At 41.9% G+C, this 19,400-nt stretch overlaps 1 pseudogene; it reads left to right on the forward strand.

Moving 5' to 3' along the window:
- Positions 1–10,324: 10,324 nt before the first annotated feature.
- Positions 10,325–18,426, forward strand: LOC139339448 (putative nuclease HARBI1; annotated as a pseudogene).
- The last annotated feature ends 974 nt before the right edge of the window (positions 18,427–19,400 follow it).

A 19,400-nucleotide genomic window follows, 5' to 3' on the forward strand; every position in this document is an offset into this window, starting at 1 on the left:
CGGTTTACGTCTTAACTCAAAAAATATCCTACACTGAATTTCCATACTTCCTTGGGAACTCGTAGAAGTATATGAATTTGTAGCCATCCAAGGTAAAGGAGATGAGAATTTTGGAATGTGATGTGTTCTTCCAGTGACAAGAGATAATGTGTCCTCTTAATTCTGCACTTGTCTTGTAAATTTATGGAAGGGATACATCCAACGTAAAGGACACCAGCTTAACCAGCTGCGGTGCAGTGGAAAAGATACACAGCCAGACATACAAGTAAATATTTTTCTACTGTTCATTATATTTATTTGTTAACGTAAGACAGCCAGCCAAAACCTGGCTCATAGAAACTGAATGCTCAGCCTTTGCAGGTTCTGTTTCCTTGATTAGTCTAATTTAGGCAGTGATGAACTTTATTTTTTTGTATCAGTGGTCAACTCTCCAGTTCATTTTGGCTAAATGGGCATGAGGTCTGCAATTAGGAGCAGCTGTGGTTGTGCATTCACTTATTTCTAGAAGACCATTCCAGACTTCTTTTTTTTTTTTAATTCTGGCTGGGCCTGGCTGTGTGGCAAAGTAACAGTTTCAGTTACAGTTGCTACCAGTACTGCAATAGTCTACACAACAATTTACTGTTTGCTATAAAGCAACAGCATACAGTAGGAAGTGGACTACTGACTAAACAACTGAATAAACAACCACAATTTGAGACTTTAGCAGGTCAATGCACTAAATGTATTCTATAATATTTATATAATTTGGTTTGTCAAGATACATACAATGAGCAAAAGCTACAGGAGCCAATATATGAGCTAATATATGGAGCCAACAAAGCCATAACTTCCTCATCCCATCCCTTGTAGTGCTGTGTTTTTTCTCTCTTGCAATAGGTTTCAAAATATCTGTGATAGGCTTCATAATAAATGTGATGGAGCAAATCATTAAGAAAATAACACTCTATCATAGATGTTCCAATCAAATATTTTGCACTGCAATGTTGAAGTCTGCCTGCTCAGTTGTGTTTGCTGCAAGAAAAGGGGTCATCAGACATGGTAGAAGTGGATAAGCATTGTCACCTGATATTATGGCATCTGGTCAGTTGGTGGGAGCTCTCTGCCCACTCCCTCCGGATTCACACATCATAGGCACACCCACACTATTTTACAACACAATTTGTGATGATGAGGTCAGCATCACCCACAAGTTACACATTGATACTGTGCCTCCCTGTTCAGCTGACATACTCCCATTCCCTCTCATGAGGTGCGTGCATAATGTACATGTGTGCAGTCAATAACCCAAATAGTATTGGACATGCTTGGTCAATCAAACACATGGACTGACTTGGCTGAACAACACATCACTGTTGATTTGTCCACTCCTGTACTGTCACCAATAACTTGATAGAGTAGACAATAGTGCTAGAATACTAAATAGGATTAGGGAAAACCAACACAATACACACTAGCTGCCGGTACAGTACAGAATTGATTTCAAAGTATCACTACTTGTTTACAAAGCTCTTTATAGTATGACTCCTAAATATATTTCTGACCTGCCCACTGGCAATAGTCCAATTTATCCTTCAGATGATCAACCGTGAGTCTCCTGAGTGTTCGCCAGATGGGTTGAGATCTGCTGCAACTAGGTCTTCTTTTAAAAGCAGTCTTAAAATCTTTCTTTTCTCTCAGGCCTTTGGCAGTACCTGTTATATATGTGTGTGTGCATTGTATGGGTGGCTGAAAGGTTATTTATATGTCTGGAGTATTTATGTGTTTTCTGTTTCATTCCTTTAGTTCTTTCTATCTTTAACTGTTAAGCACATTGATTTACTTGTATATGAAATGTGCTATACAAATAAAATTGACTTAACAAGGTCTGTGGTGTTCTTCATATCAGCATTCCCAAAGTGAAACTGAGCATACACTTCCTCAGTGATGTATTGCTTCACTGGTTTTGCATGCTCAATGTACAGCCTTTGGCAGTATCCTCTTCTTCCAAAGTGGTGGCGGCAATGGATCAATCCTCTGAGAACGGCTGAATAAGATGACAGTGTAATTGGTCATTTCAAATACACACCCATTAAACATCAATTAGCAGATGTGCTTCACTTGTGTTCTATTCAATCAAGTCATGCCCAAGGCCTGTAAACTGTTCATTACACTTCCCTGATGTTATCATGGAGAAAGGTGGATCCTCACTGGTAGATACAGCAGTTATTGCTGCAGGAGCTCAGAAAAGAGGCTTGAAGCTTCCTTTACTGAAGATGATGATGATGCTTATGTCACTTCTTGAATAAGAAACTGAGAGAACAGATCCTTCTGGCAGACAAACACTGTCACTCTTACTTAACTCCAGAAAACCAAAGCCAGACTTGAGATCCAGCTCTGAAAAGCACAGCTTCAAAATGAAGAACTATTTCATTTTTCAACTATTGCACATTCAGCGGCTGCACGGTGGCGCAGCAGGTAGTGCGCGTGCCTCACAGCAAGAAGGTTGCCGGTTCGATCCCCGGGTCAGGCGGGGCCTTTCTGTGTGAAGTTTGCATGTTCTTCCCGTGCATGCGTGGGTTCTCTCCGGGTACTCCGGCTTCCTCCCACAGACCAAAAACATGCTCATTAGGTTAATTGGTGACTCTAAATTGTCCGTAGGTGTGAGTGTGAATGTTTGTTTGTCCTTGCATGTGGCCCTGCAATCGGCTGGCGACCGGTTCAGGGTGTACCCCGCCTCTCGCCCATTGTAGCTGGGATAGGCTCCAGCCCCCCGCAACCCCGAAAGGGATAGTATAGATAATGGATGGATGGACATTCAGCCTTTTCATGATTTATAACACATGTTCAAAATATCCAAAATGTATCCATCCATCTTCTATGCCGCTTATCCCTTTCGGAGTCGCGGGGGCCGGAGCCAATCTCGGCTGTCAACGGGCGGGAGGCGGGGTACACCCTGGACCAGTCGCCAGCTGATCACCGGGCTCCAAAATGTATTTGTGAATAATTTATATTTATTAATATTTGTAGGTCTGATGAGGGGACTGATAGTTTCATTGTTTTATTGTGCTGTTTTCTGGCTCTTAAAATAAAAACATTTAAAGTTGCCCCATGCTGGCAATCTACATATCTAGTAGCCTACTTTGTGATAGTAATCCCATTTAGAGCACAGGTGTACCAAATTTGGTAATCTTTGAAAGGTTTGTATCTGGATCAGGGTAATCTTTGAAGAACTGACACAAAAGTAGAACACAGTATTTCTATTCTGAACCAGATTAAACTTTTGAAACAACTTAGCCCTGCTGCTGATTAGCTCAGGACATCCCTTCACTCTACTCGAAATACTACAAGGTTGTTTGTCTGGTCTGGACATGGTCCTGGTTCATGCTGACTTCTTGCAAACAAACCAAGCGTAAACAAGATGCCGTGGTCTGACGGCAAGGTCATTTATTTGACAGTTTCAGTGATGTCACCTGCATCATCACCTCTACATAGACCCATGTAAAGTCAAGTTCCAGTGACTGACAGAGACATTTTCGATTTAGTAATAATATAAAAATACACACACTCACATGCACACATTCCCAAATGATGTCACATAATTATAAAGATCACTCCAACAGAGAACACAGATGAAGCGAATTTACTTTTTTACTGGCTTTTGAATTAAGTTTATAATAAGATCTAACCAGCCGGTTAGGTCTGCCCCACCACTGGGGGCGGCAGTGCTGTAACAGCAACGTCCCAGCTCGGTCACGCACCTGCAGGGGTTCCCAATCAGCACATTAGCAGCACATAAATGCGGTGGCGTGCCAGCCGGTGTCCCTCTCCCTTGTCTGCTGCTGCTCCCATGTAGTGCTGGTACACTCTGAGAAGGAAAGACTGCGATGATGCTGCCCATGTTCGTGTTTGCTATCGCGAGTCGACATGAGCGCTGATCGGAAGCTGTACAGCCAAGGTACTTTTGCTGTTGCGTAGTAGTGTTTCAGGAGTGGCGTACAGATAGTGGGATTGCCTAACCTGTGTTTTGTCTTTGCAGCAGTGACTGCCACTGCTGCTTTGTCGTTGGTGAAACTTGAATTTGTTTTTGTTTTGTTTTTTTCTTTTATTGGATTTGAGTGCTAGGTTCTTTCAGTGATTTTTGTGTATTTATACATGTTTTTTTTATCATTCATAATTTCTGTGTATATTCTTAATTCGTTTTACCTTTTACTAAAGTTTATAAAAAATTTTTTACAAGTTTTTTTACAAGTTGGTAACTTGTTTTAGTATTGTGGGGCTGGGTTTTTTGTGTAATCACAGGTTTAAGAGTTGTTGATTCATACAGAGGTGGCCAAGTGCTTTACTGTGTGGTGGTGTGATTTTACTTATCCCTTTGTGTGCTCTTTTTATAACCTCATGTGTGTTGGTTGCAGTGCTTTATTTTAATGTCCACCTAAAAGCGTGACCCCTTGTCTATGTTTCTTTTTTTTAGTCGAGCCTGTTTCTGACATTCTAGTAAGACAATAACAATGTTCTCAGTGTAATTCCTTGATAGCTACTGCTTCCTGACAGCTGAGCAGAATCCAGCCTAGACTGCTCAGACACTAACCGAACAGACATGCATGTGTCTATCCAGCAACCTTCGCATTCATGAATCAACATGAAGACAGAAGTTTAGACAACTCTGATATGAGAGGACTTAACACAACATGCATTTATGCTGGCACACAGCCAGACCAATCAAGACATTTCCATTCTACTCCCTCTGACTCCATGACAGCCATCACCACCTGTCATTCTTGATTGCACAAGCATCTGAGGCAGAGGCCGCAGCTGTTGGACTCACTTCTCATCTGATCCTGTCTTTTAAAGCCTCCTGTCCTCACCTGATGCCTGCTGAAAGATGTTGAAGGACTGATCACAATTACTCTTCAGTCTGCCAAGCCTGTCAGAGGCAACAGCCAGAACTCTCCACCCAGGCATCATTACTCACATCCAACACACACAAACACATATATGGAAAACTGTAGGAGTGCATACATACACAAACACACAGCATGCTTGCTAGGCAACCAGAGTGTTGATGCGGTGACAGATGATTAGATTCAGTAATCTTTGTTGCTATGGAGACTCAAAAGCAAGAGCCCCCAGGTGAGAATGTTATTTTGCCTGGTTAGTTTTGAGTCTTATCATATTTTTTCTTGCACAGCTACTCATGAAAACAAGGTCATGATTAGAAAAAAAAAACACAGAACACTTTGACTGTGTCCTGAGGTATTTAACATGGTTTTATAACATTCTTTTACGTAAACATAAGAAAAAAACAAGTCATGTGAATTTAATTTCCTTCAGTTAGAACAGTGTAAAGGGTGACTCAAGCAAAAATTTAGCCAGGAATGACTATAGTGATGTAGAGACAATGAACGGCCACCTCAGCTGCAGAACCTTCCCTGAAGTGTAGAAATTAAGTATTAGCCCAGCTGTTGGTAGTCACTGCACAAAGAAAAGCAGCAGTCATATATTTTCCCTGTACGGTTGTCTGAAGCGCTCTTTTGGTCTTTAAGATCTATTTTATTTATAAATCATCTTTTACTAGCCACTGAAACATCCAAATAATGATTTTTCACACTAAAAACAAATCCACTGTATCGTCATCAGTTCAAACACAATATAACAAACATAAAAAATCCATAGAATGCACTCAAACTTCTCATTCCAATCACCATCCATTCAGCCCGGTATCACAAGGAATCAAGATCAATTTTGCACCTCACGATTCTCCTCCAGTGCCAAAGGTTACTGTCATTGCAGGGAGTCGCATGTCCTTTAAAGAACAGGGTCAATGATTTTCCAACTGATGATAATGTAATAAGGTCCTTCTTCAGATGTGATTTTCTCTTCCAAGAAAATCTGGTCAAATAATCTACAACCGCTCCTGAAATATTGATGGGTTTGTCAAACTGAGCACAAAACTGAGTATGCAGCACAGAACAGACACAGGTAAACAAGTACACATTAATACTGCCCATTGGGTTTTATGCCCCCCCACCAAGTTAAAAATGGGGGGGTGATGCCCCCAATTCTGATGCAAAGCAGGAAAAAGCGGACGTAAAACATAAACATATAACATAAACTAATAAATTCCATTTCAACTTGAAAAATCTCTGGTCTATCAGCCTATCATAGCAATAACTGCTTCCCCAACAACAAGCCCTGGATCACCAGTGAACTGAAAAGTCTCCTGAACAAGAAGAAACGAGCTTTCAGGTCGGGAGACAAAAAAGAACTGAGGAGTGTTCAACACAAGCTGAGGGAGAAGCTGAGGCAGAGCAGAGATGCCTACAGGAGGAAGCTGGAGGCCAAACTCCAGCAGAACAGAGTGAAAAATGTGTGGACTGCTAAACTGCTTTTTCAACAGATTTAGCTCACAGCCAGGAGTGGCCCTACAGTTCCCCGCCCCTTCACACCTCCCCACTGTCCACAGCGGCCTCCACAACCCCCCTCTGCCCAAGCTCTCTCCCTCCAACCCTCAACCCTCCCTGGTGATTCCTCCCTTGGACTCAACTCCCACATGCCCCACCATCCCCCACAGCACCCCCTCCACTAGCGCCATCCCCTACCTGACTGCGGGCCAGGTAAGAAGACAGCTGGAGAAGCTGCACCTGGTCAAAGCTGCTGGACCTGACGGCATTAGTTCCAGAGTCCTGAGGACTTGTGCCAGCCCGCTGTCCGTGATCCTGGGACTCCTCTTCAACCTGAGCCTGAGCCTGCAGAGAGTCCCAGTGCTGTGGAAGATGTCCTGTGTGGTTCCTGTTCCAAAGAAGAAATCTCTATCTGGGCCCAACGACTACAGACCTGTTGCCCTTACATCACTCATGATGAGGGTGCTGGAGAGGCTGGTCCTGGCCCACCTCCAACTGCAGGTGAAATCATTACTGGACCCCCTACAGTTTGCCTACCAACCCCATCAGGGTGTGGACGAAGCCATCATACACCTGCTGCACCGTGCTCATGCCAGACCGCAGTTTGTCCGACTGGGCAACGTTCTGTCTGAGACCGTGGAAAGTAGAGGAGCACCACAGGGGACTGTTCTGTCTCCGTTTCTCTTCACCTTGTACACCTCAGACTTTCAGTACAACTCTTCATTGTGCCACCTGCAGAAGTTTTCAGACGACTCTGCGGTGGTGGGGTGCATAAAGGATGGATGAGAGGAGGAATACACAGCAGTGGATTACAAATACCTTGGAGTGCACCTTGACAACAAACTGAACTGGAAAACTAACATCGATGCTGTTTACAAGAAGGGGATGAGCAGACTCTATTTCCTGAGGAGGCTCAGATCATTCAATGTGTGCCGCAAGATGTTGGAGATCTTTTACCAGTCTGTTGTTGCCAGTGCACTCTTCTTTGCTGCAGTGTGCTGGGGGAGCAGCATCAGAGCCCGCGACACCAACAGACTGAACAAACTGATCAGGGAGGCCGGCTCCTTTATTGGCTGCAAAATACACACTGTTGAGGATGTGGTGGAGAGGAGGACACTGGACAGACTGTTATCCATTGTGGATAACCCTGAACATCCTCTTCACCACCTCGTGGACAGACAGTGGAGTTCCTCCTCCAATAGACTGCTTCAGCTCCGCTGTCACAAGGACCGCTTCAGGAAATCATTCCTGCCACGAGCCATCACACTGTACAATAGCAACTTAAACAGGTAATCCACCAACCTCACAGACTCTTGTGTTTTTACATATTACTTTTACATATATCTGCACTACTGCAATATTGGACATTCGATCTATCTATCAAAGTTTTTTGCTGTTTTTTGTTAAACAGTTAATCCACGAACCTCACAACCCCAATACTTTACATTTTTATCTGCACTATTGCAATATTGCACAACATTTATTTATATTTACAGTATATTCATATTTACATTTAGTTTTATCTTGTATTCACTGCTGCTTTTTCTTTATATATTTTTGTCACTTTTTGTTTACTTTTTTGAATTCTTGTATATATTCTATGGTCGTCTGTATGTTTTTTGTTCATTGCTACTGCTACAAAACAAATTCCCAGATTGGGATCAATAAAGAAGCAGTCTAGTGGTGGCACGGTGGCAGCCCACCGCTCCTGGTCTGCTGCGGAGGAAGGACAACCAGGATGGGTTAGAAGTGAAAGACAAATTTCACCAATTTGCATGCCGTGTTCAGCATGTCTTTAAAATGTGTGATAAATAAAGGGGACTGTTCCCCTTATTCCTCCTCTTCTTCTTCTTCTTCTTCTTCTTCTTCTAAAGTCTAAAGACTACCCAAAACAGCCCACACCCAATTGGACCATGTCTCCTCTCATGCATGACGTCATCTAACATTACCTACAAACCTCAAATACTACTAATATGGACTTTGGCTTTGCTTTTCTGCATTTGGTTCTGAAGAGAATGAAAGAGAAGGTCTACTGGACATCAGTCCCTGTCATGGCTCATGTGCAAGTAGGGTAACAGGAATACAGAGAAAGGACCCAAATGCAAACAAAAGATGGAAATCTGGTACAGTTCAGTGTGTGTTCAGTGATGTTCAGGCAACTGTAGAGCAGATGAGGCAAATGAGAACACGTGTGGTTGGGTGGGGCAGTCAGGTCATAGGGAAAGGAGGGAGAGTCTGAGAATTTTTCAAAGAATTTAATTACTTTTCGGTTTTAGTTTTGTGTAGATTTGACAGTAATTTCTATATAGAAAGGACAAGAAGTGTATAGATGTTATACATATCAGACTATAGTGATGTAAACACTGCTTTTGAATTTGGGCTATAGGACCCATTTTGTTGGGCCTAAACATAGCCCTGATTGTCATGGCTAATGTTGAATTTATTTTCTGTGCTCATTATGGCTGGAGAAAATAACACCTGTAGCAATGACATTGTTACCACCTCTGCTTTTCCTCATTCCACCCTTTATCCCCTTTTCCCTTACCACCAATGTGCAACCAATGTGTTTACTTTTACATTTTATAGTTGTAACTATTGTGTCTATATATTAAATAAATACTGGATATCTTTTGTGTTTTGTGTCCTTTTATGTAGAAAAAGATCATTCACAATGAAGTTCTGTATTTGTCTCAAAAAATGTTTAGAGAAAACAAGCACATAACATCACTTTTAATTCTTTACTTTCTGCTAAGATCTATGCAAAATTTGGTGAATGTATCTAGTCTGATTCTTTTTTTTTTTCCAAGATGTTGCTGCACAAGTGGTAGCTAGTTACAGCAGCTCCAGCCATTTTTCTTTGTCTTAGTGTGTTTTTTTTTGCATTTCTTCCATCGCTAGTCTTGGTCGATCGTGCGTACATATGAACATACTACTGGTGAGACTAGTGATTTGCTTTTGACTCTTTTCTGGATTACTTAAATCAACATCGGGAGATCCATTGAACTATGCTCCATTGTTTATGCACAGGAATGACTGATAGCGCTGACCAAAACGAGCGTAATCCCAGTGGAAAGGCTGGAGATCCCCAAGGAAATGAGGAGGAGAAGGGGATGCAGAGGTGGGGCTAAGTGTCCTGAGAAGAAAAGATGGTACAAACCATCCATACCATCTCTTATTATGGGGAATGTGAGATTTCTTCCAAATAAGATGGAAGAGCTAACAGCACTAACCAGACTGCAGAGGAAGTACCGGGAGTGTAGCCTCATGTGACAGATAGTCCCACACCTTAGTTGTGCTTGGTCTGTACCAGCTCTATATGGAAAGTGTCCTGAGACAACTTCTGTTGTGATTTGGCGCTATACAAATAAAATTGAATTGAATTGAATTGAATTGAATTGTTTCACTGAATGTAGCTAACAAGATCATACTGGACTCGCTCGTTATGCTGGACAATTTTCAACTGCTGAGAGCAGACAGGAGAGTGAAGGAGAGGGGTAAGAGGAAAGGTGGGGGCATAGCGAAGTTTTTGAACGACAGATAGTGTAACCTAGGACATCAGTGTAAAAGAGCAGTGCTGCACAAGAGACATTGAGCTGTTAGCCATTAACATTCCGCCATATTATCTTCCGAGGGAGTTCTCGCATGTCATCGCAAACTGTGTAGGTCATCACCCCCCCTGCCCCCGCTGCATCGTTCCGATCACAATCTGGTTCATCTGCTCCCTGCATACATACCTTTGGTGAATAAACAACCACCAAAGATAAGGTACAGTATGTGAGTAGGTGGTCAGAGGAGTCCAGTATGGCACTGAGGGACTGCTTTGAAACCACTGACTGGGATGTGTTGTGCATTTCACACGGGGAGGACATTGACAGTTTGACAACCTGCATCACAGACTACAAGTTCCGTGTGGAAAACACTGTGCCTATAAAGAAGGTATGATGTTTCCCAAACAACAAACCCTGTCCCCAGAACTGAAAGCCCTACTGAATGAGAAGAAGAGGGTCTTTAGATCGGGGGACAAAGATGAGCTGAGGAGGGTGCAGAGGAAGCTGAGAAGGGAGACAAGGAGAGGCAAAGACAGTTACAGGAGGAAGCTGGAGGAGTGCCTTCAGGGGAACAAAGCTAGAGAGGTTTGGAGGGGCCTGAAAACCATCTCAGGCTACAGCAGTGATGGCGGGAGGGGCCCTGAATCTGGAGACCAGGAAAAGGCAAACTGAACCTGAACAGATTTCATTCTACGCCCATTCCTTCCCCCACCCACCAGAGCTCAGACCGGATGCTGTTACTTTTCCACACACACCCCCGCAACACCTGACACCAGCAACACCCTCTTCACACCACTTAACCCCCCTCTGCTCCACGTCACAGAATACATAATTATGCGTAACTTTACGCCTCAACATAAACGAGTGAGCTGTGCAAAAAATCATCCCAGTGCGGTTGTCACGAACAGGAAAATTAGCTACAGAAACCAAGACCATTTAATGTAAGGTTGAAAAATCGGACATTTTAATATTGGGGTCTCAGGAGCTTGACCAGTCTCAAGAAGTTATTGGCGGAACTGCAGTTTTGGCACTTCCATGTTGGGTTAAATTTTCAGCCCCAGAAGCTTCCAGTTGCTTGTAAATTGATTTTCTGAAGAAACCTTGTTATCAAATATGGCTCAGACTGTTGGGTCTGATATCCGGTGGGTCTTCTGATTCAGCCTCCACAGGAAGAAAAGCTGGCCCTTCTGGTAGGGGATCTTCAAGTTTCCAACCCGCTCCAGCATCGTCCAGCATCCAGGTGTACTGTACAAAGTATCTATAGGAATGAACCCTCTCAACAACCTCCCCCTGAGTGGATACAGGGGTCAGAGGAGGCTTATTCCAAAAGAAGTCTCAGACAATCAGCTCCCTCATCTTGCTAATGTTCATCTGCAGGTGGTTTAGTCTTGTACCACTCAACAAAGTCATACCCCAAGCCTTAGCATTCCTCCTCCTGTTGGCCACAAGATAAACCCAAAAATGCAGTTAGAATCAGAGAACATTCAGCAGGTGGCATGACTGTAAAGGTGTAAAGAGTAAGGGGGGTCCCATGTTGCTCATTGCAGTTCCAGACACACAGTTCCTCAGTCTTACAAACTTTGCTTTGCTTAGTTGTGTGTCTATGGGCATGGTGATACACTCCGCACCTCACCTGCTCCACTCTACATCTCCTGTTAATTGCATCAGTCAGCTCATCTGCTCCTCATTATTTCATAAGCATACAGCATTTAAACCCCCGTTCTCCAGCCACTAGACACCAGATTGTTATGTCTACTTTTGTGGTACAAACGCGAAGGCTTCCTTGTGCTTTTTCCTCAAGTTCTTAGCGTCCTTGTGCCTTGCCTTTTGACTAACTTTATTTCTCCTGTGTTTCAGGTCCAAAACTCATCCTGCCTACTTGCCTACTGCTCAACATCTCCCAGCCTTGCTTCACCTACCATCGGCATCTCTACTCAGCCGCTCATCTCCTGCCCACCTCTCTCCTGAGCGTGTGTGCAGTAAGAACATTGTGCACACATTAAATTGATGTAAATACATAATGTAAGCTGGAGTTGTCAAATATCAACCTTCTTGTTTGGCCAACCAGGGGTTTTACTTTTGGTGTCTCAAAAATGCCTGGTGGGTACTTGCACTCATCCACTGTTTACTGCTATATCTGACATTAGAAAGCAATGGATTTTAAATTTTCCAAACTGAAATAAACCAGGTTACAGAAACACAGTGCTGTCAAAAGCTGAAGATTTGAGGATGGAAGCTGAAGATAGAGCTGTAGATGGTTTACTTTTATTCATACTTTGAATTGAATTGTGTAATAATCCTTCCTTTAATTCTTACTTTAATTCTTTCTCTGTCTGAAATTCTGAATATGACAATATGCCAAATCAAGAAATCAGTGTAAATAGTGATATTACACAGGGTTTGGATTGACAAATAGTCAGTGGCCTCAAAATAAAGATATGAAGCCAAAATATAGGTATAAATATGGAGGTATGTAATTATAGACCAATAAGTATAGTACCAGTTATGACAAAGATAATTGAAAGATATATCGTGGAACAACTTACCAGCCACCTTAACAACAGCCCCTTCAAACTGCATCCTATGCAATTTGGTTTTAAATCTAACCACTCAACTGAGACTGCTAACTGCTTTCTACTGGAAAATATGAAATCTAAACTAGATAGGGGGGGAGTTGTTGGGGCCATATTTTTAGATCTAAAGAAAGCCTTTGACACTGTGGATCATTATATTCTGTTATCAAAGCTTTCAATGTTCAACTTCTCCCCTAATGCCATTGAATGGATGCAATCCTATCTTGAAGGTAGAGCACAGAGTGTAAGGATAAATAATGAGCTGTCATCAGCCCTTAGTTGTGATGTTGGTGTACCTCAGGGATCAATCCTGGGACCCCTGTTGTTTAGCCTTTATATAAATGATCTCCCCACTGTAAGCAGTGAGGCTGAGATCCAAATGTACGCAGATGACACCGTCATCTACGTCCATGCAACAACCAAACAACAAGCTGCATGTAAGTTTACAGCAGCAATGGCTCATGTCACAAACTGGCTTAATAACTCGTGTCTCCACTTAAACACAAAGAAAACTGTATGTATGTTTTTCACAAAGCGGTCAACAGATAGTCCCACACCTGATGTTTATGTTGCAGGTGAAAAGATCACAGTGGTATCTGATTTTACATATCTTGGAACAACAATTGACTCCAATCTCACATTTAAAAAACAGATTAAAACCATAACAAATGTCATAAAATTCAATCTGTCAAATTTTCGTCATATCAGAAACTGTCTAACTACTAACGCTGCAACATTATATTTCAACGCCATGATTATGTCACATCTGTCATATTGTCTAACTAGTTGGGCACAAGCCTCCTGTACAACTCTTAAATCTGTACAGTCAGCATACCACCAAGCTATTAAGATACTTGACAAGAAGCCAAACACCTATCATCATTGTAACTGCCTCAGAAATCATAAATTACTGAGTTGGGATAATTTTGTCAAATTCACTGATGCTTGTCTGGTCTACAAGATACTCCATGACTTGGCTCCTCCCCCTCTTAGTGCCTTTATTAAGCAGAAAACAACTGATGATAGATGCAGTAGGTCTGTGGCAAGAGGGGACTGCATAATACTAAGGAGGAGGACAGCTTTTGGACAGTCAGCTTTTTCAGTAAGGGCAACTCATACATGGAACAGTTTGCCAACATCTATCAGAAACAATGACACATATTATTCATTCAAAATGGAGTTAAAATCATGGTTAAAAGACAATCAAGTGTGTGACCATACTCTGTGACCTGCTCATATAACTTGAAGCGTGCTTTATTTGTTTAATATTTTATGTATTTATTGTCTTTATTATGTATTTTATGTGTGCTTATGAAGTGAACAGTATTGTTGTCCTTGTTTTAATGTATTCTTAAGTCCTGTAGTTGCCATCACACCTGCCCAGGGACTGCGGTTGAAAATTAGCCAGGATGGCTAAACTGGCACATTTACAGAAATGTTTATTAATGTGCATTGTCCCTGTAATTTTAAAGCGAAAAAAAAAATAAATAAATAAATAAAAATAAAATAAAATAAAATAAATATGTTAAATCTGAATATACAATACAATAGAATTGACAGAATTTCCATCCATCCATTATCTATACCGCCTATCCCTTTTGGGGTTGCGGGGGGCTGGAGCCTATCCCAGCTACAATGGGCGAGAGGCGGGGTACACCCTGAACCGGTTGCCAGCCGATTGCAGGGCCACATGCAAGGACAAACAAACATTCACACTCACACTCACACCTACGGACAATTTAGAGTCATCAATTAACCTAATGAGCATGTTTTTGGTCTGTGGGAGGAAGCCGGAGTACCCGGAGAGAACCCACACATGCAAACTTCACACAGAAAGGCCCCGCCTGACCCGGGGATCGAACCGGCAACCTTCGTGCTGTGAGGCATGTGCACTACCTGCTGCGCCACTGTGCAGCCCCTTGACTGAATTTATTAATGTAAATATGATAATTATTATAAACGGCCTTTTCTTGGAGAATGCCGAGACGTACCTTTCGAGAAAACATTGGTAAAACATTCAGTTTGAGTAGTATTGTTTTCAGTTTTTAACGAACTTAGACAAGAGCAAGGCTTCATGTGGCCCCATTGTGTTTCTAGCTAATAAGTCCCAAATATAGTGACAACAAAAAACAAAAACAACAAAAAAACAACTTTCTACTTCAGTGTGTTCAAACTTCTATTACTCGTTGATAGTAGTACTTACAATGATTCTGACTGCTAGGGATAAAAGTTTGGAGTGGTACCTTTCAAGAGACACCAAAAACCATTCATGTACTCCTCAAGAACAGCTTGCGGTTCACTTAGGTTATGTCTTACATAAGCATTTTAGGCTGATTTTGCAGGAGTGACAAGGGACAGTGTTTGAGTGTACACATTTGTGGGAGGGTTACACTTCATTTAAGTCTACGAGAGGTTCAAAAGAAAATACTGGTAACAATTAGAAGGTTCAGCCTTCTCCACATCCCAGTAATGCGTATAGTCCCCTAAGAGGAGGAAGCAACACACACACACACACACACACACACACACACACACACACACACACACACACACACACACACACACACACACACACACACACACACACACACACGTGTTTCATGGCACAAAAGGAGAGAGGAGACTGCAGATCTCCACAATGAATGCTATTTTAATGTTTTTAAAGGTAGTTTTAGAATGTACAAATGTGCAGAACAGCAATCACATAGTTAAAATCCAATCACTAAGAGACAGGATATGAATTAGCTTCATCTGTTCAAGAACAAAACATGAGAAGTCCACCTCATTCATTATTTACAGGCTTTTGTGCCTCAGGGACGTATATCAACAAATTTATAAAGATATAGCACTAACAAACCCTATAAAAGAAGTCTGTGTGGGCAAATAGCCTCTTCATTTCTGCTTACACACACGCAACCTGCTCCAGCTGTAAATATAATCCAGAAGACTGCACCTTGTGCCCTACAGTTCCTTTATAATTGGAGCGATGGGAGATACTTGAATAGAAAACCCTCTGCTGAGTGAACTTTTTTTGGATCGTACTAATGGTAATTTGCATCGTCTCCAGTCAAAAACAATATCCTCCACGTAAATGAAGATATGGCTGGCTTTTTTTTTTTTAATGGGCCTGTTCAACAGCTGTCTTTCTGTTCATGCTTACCAAACATCACATATAATATAATGATGTTGTCATTTTGGTTCAATTATCCTCTTTTCCCTGTATAAACATTTGCTGATCCCAGGCATGATTGTTTCATTCTAACAAAATCTACAGGGGACCCTTTCTATTGGAAACGTGTCTTAATTCATAGAATCTGGAGATAATGCACATAGCACTTTGGGAAGTTTATTGGATGTTTATTGCAGCACATCTCACACCTGTTGTAATTTCCATGTTGGTGTCAGCTAGATTGACAGTTCCTCTCAATATTGACAAAATAATCATCGCTGGGCCAGAGTTGAACCCCCCACCTCCTTCTCTCTGTGCATTGTGTGTCTGTTCTGTCACCTCCAAGTACACATCAAGTCCAGTGCACACAGCTGACTTAACATGGCAGCTTTGCTTAATGGCCTGAGACCAAAAAAACATCCAGTGCATAGTACAATTTCAAGGGAATTTGTACATTATTTGAATACTTGAATATTGTGTATGTGTGTGTGTGTGTGTGTGTGTGTGTGTGTGTGTGTGTGTGTGTGTGTGTGTATGTGTGAATACTTTTGATACTTCACAGGATATTTAGAGGATAATACTTGGAATGAAGCATTTAGCAGAGTGGTACTTCTACCTTCACTTGAGGACAAGATATGAATGCTTCTTTCCCCACTGCCAGCACTCCTCTGCTGAACAACAACAACAATTACAACAACAAAACACCTGAGGCCTGTACCATAAAGCTGGATTACGGCTTAGCGAGATAACTTCAGGCTTAACCCTGGCTTTTCGGTACCATAAAGGTGGCTTACTTTCTATCGGGCTACGTTGCCGTGGTAACCTATGCTGAACACCTAACCAGCTGATTCGAAACGCTTTACGTCGCGAGAGAATCTTCCGACCCAGATTAGATGTCCGGTCATTTCCAGAAGAATATCTGTTTGAACGCTACCGCTTTTCATCAGACGGTATAATTTGTGTGGTGCGCTCACATCACAGCAAATTTTACGCATAGCGCTACGTTTTTTTGCAAGTGGTAGTTTTTTGTATGACATTGGGGATGCAGAGCACTTCGGAAAGGCAACAGTGTGTAGAGCTGTGAGGAAAATGACCCTCGCACTGAAACGGCTGTTACCAATGATGGTAGTGTTCCCCGGACACAAACCTCTTAGAAACATCAAAGAGGAATTCCACAGGATTGCAGGTAACTAATGTAAAAATCACATATTCTATTATTTTAAATCATGATATACATTCTGCTGCAAGCTCAGAGTGGGTTCAGTAGCTTAATTAGCTGTCATTTTGCAGGGCTTCCAAATGTAATAGGATGTATAGATGGGACACAAATTCCCATTACTGCGCCTGCAGAAAACGAAGGGGACTATGTGAATAGAAAATCCTTTCACAGCATCAATGTCCAGGTTTATGACCTACCATCTTAAAAATGATTAGTGCTGTCAGGCGATTAAAAAAATTAATCTAATTAATTATAGGATTTGTAATTAATTCATCTAATTAATCGCATTTTAATCTCATATCTGCTAAAAGTCCCCAAATAAAGAATTTGAAAATTACAAAATTGTAGTGCATGACTAATCAATTGAATACACCAAGAAGAGAAGATTTGATATCCACATTTTTATTGGTGAAGTGTGCTTCATAAATGAAATTCAGATGATGCTATCTGAAACGTCTCTTTTAGGCCCTCGTCTTCCACGATTGAAATCAGCCTGCAATCAGCAGCAACCCACTTTGCGATTGAGTTTGTCAGTTTTTCTGTCGTGGCTTTGCTCATTCGTTTTCCTAACTCAGCAAGTGTGGGTTGGCGGAGTGAGCTCACGGTAGCACTAGCGGCACTAGCAGCAACTACATGTTTAGCGTTTATGATAATTCAGGCTGGAGCTGCTACGGTGATAGGAAAATTCTTTTTTACACAAGGTACAAATCACTGCGTTCTTGTTAATAGTCCCGTCTTTGTTCTTTTTATAAATAAACTTGCCGTTCAAAGGTCCAAGTAGGCTTGCCTCGCTCTCCGGTGTCGCATCCATGTCTGTTGTCACCCTGCTTTTGACCAGTGGCGCAGGTAGGATGCGACCTTCCGCTGCAGCCTACGGGTCACTCAAAGGGCCAAATTTAAAATGCTTGCGCATTGACTTGCCACTCATGATTAATTGCGTTAATTTTTATAGCGTGTTAATTTGCAGCGTAATTAATTAATCTAATTAACGCGTTAAACTGACAGCCCTAAAAATTATGTACATGAAAATGCATTCATTACAATACACTGTAACTCATGTCATTCTCTGCACTGTGAAGATCATATGTGATGCTTACATCATTACAAATGTAGAAGCCAAGTGGCTGGCTCTGTACATGACTCCCAGATCTACTGGGAGTGTAGTCTGAGCAACAGATTTGCACGAGGTAAGGAAGCTAAAACTTTGTACAAATGTTCCTTGTCTCCCTTTTTAATGCGCTCAAATGTGTCCTCTATAATTACAGGAGTGCTTGATGGCTACCTACTGGGGGGTCGAGGCTATCCATGCCAGCCCACTCTGTTGACCCCTTACCCTGACCCTGAGCCGGGGCCCCAACAACGTTTTAATGTGGCCCACTGCAGGACTGGAGCCCGGGTAGAGATGGCCATAGGCATACTCAAATCCTGGTTCCAGTGCCTGCGTAAGCTCAGGGTCACCCCAGAGAGGGCATGTGACATCATTGTGGCATGTGTTGTTCTCCATAATATTGCAACTATTAGAGGAGAGCAACACCCTGCTGTACAAATGAATGACCCTGAGGATGACCATCCCATCCACCCTGCAGACATGCAGGATGGAAGGGCTGTAAGGGACCTAATCAGCAGAAACTACTTTTGATTAAAACAGTCAAATAATGACAAATTCACATGTGGTTTGGTCTTCTTTATTCCCTAAAAGTACAAAAGCAGCAGTTAGGATTTGTAATATAGTTCCACCCATTAACATATTTCACCTGTGAAGTGCATCCACCTCAACTGGGGTTCCAGTAATAGCATTTCAAGGTCTGTTTTTCTAATCTGGCCATCCAGATGGTGATGTCCAGTTGTTCTGTTGAAGGACAAGAATGTGCTGGTTGTTTGTCCATTATCTATGCTCATCACTTCAGTGTACATGTCAAACTCCAAATTCCACTCCAGAATGTAAAGGGATGTGGGTGGGCAGAGCACTGCCAGTAGCTCTACATAATATTAAGACACATTTCAGTAGGCCTCTCTGGATCACTCCCTGTGGCAGCAGACAGTGTTTCATCATCATCATCATCATCATCATCATCATCATCATCATCATCATCATCCTCCTGTGATGAAGGAAAAGATACTGTTTCAGAATACCTTGCTGGTGGATGTGGCCCTCCACCCGTTTTTTGGGCCTCTGCCTTCTCTCTGTTGGCTGAGCAGAACTCAAATGTTAATCTTTTTTAAATTAGTATTTTATTGAGTGTTCGTGGACACATCATCACATTTTAAATGACCTCAATACCTATAAAGTAAAAATGTGTAAACATTGTATCAAGCGTTAACCTACTAAGTGGGATATTAAGTGAGATGACACGTTAAAACAACATGTTGTTAGGGGTTTAAATTACTACTTGAAGTAGCCACTGAATTAATATTTACTTTGTTTAATAGCCTAAGTCAATTAAAAAAATAAAATTAAAATCAAAGTGAGGTACAATCATAGCCTAGCAAAATATGCCTTACCTTTTT

Source organism: Chaetodon trifascialis, chromosome 11 (assembly GCF_039877785.1).
Source record: "Chaetodon trifascialis isolate fChaTrf1 chromosome 11, fChaTrf1.hap1, whole genome shotgun sequence".
Classification (NCBI taxonomy): domain Eukaryota; kingdom Metazoa; phylum Chordata; class Actinopteri; order Chaetodontiformes; family Chaetodontidae; genus Chaetodon; species Chaetodon trifascialis.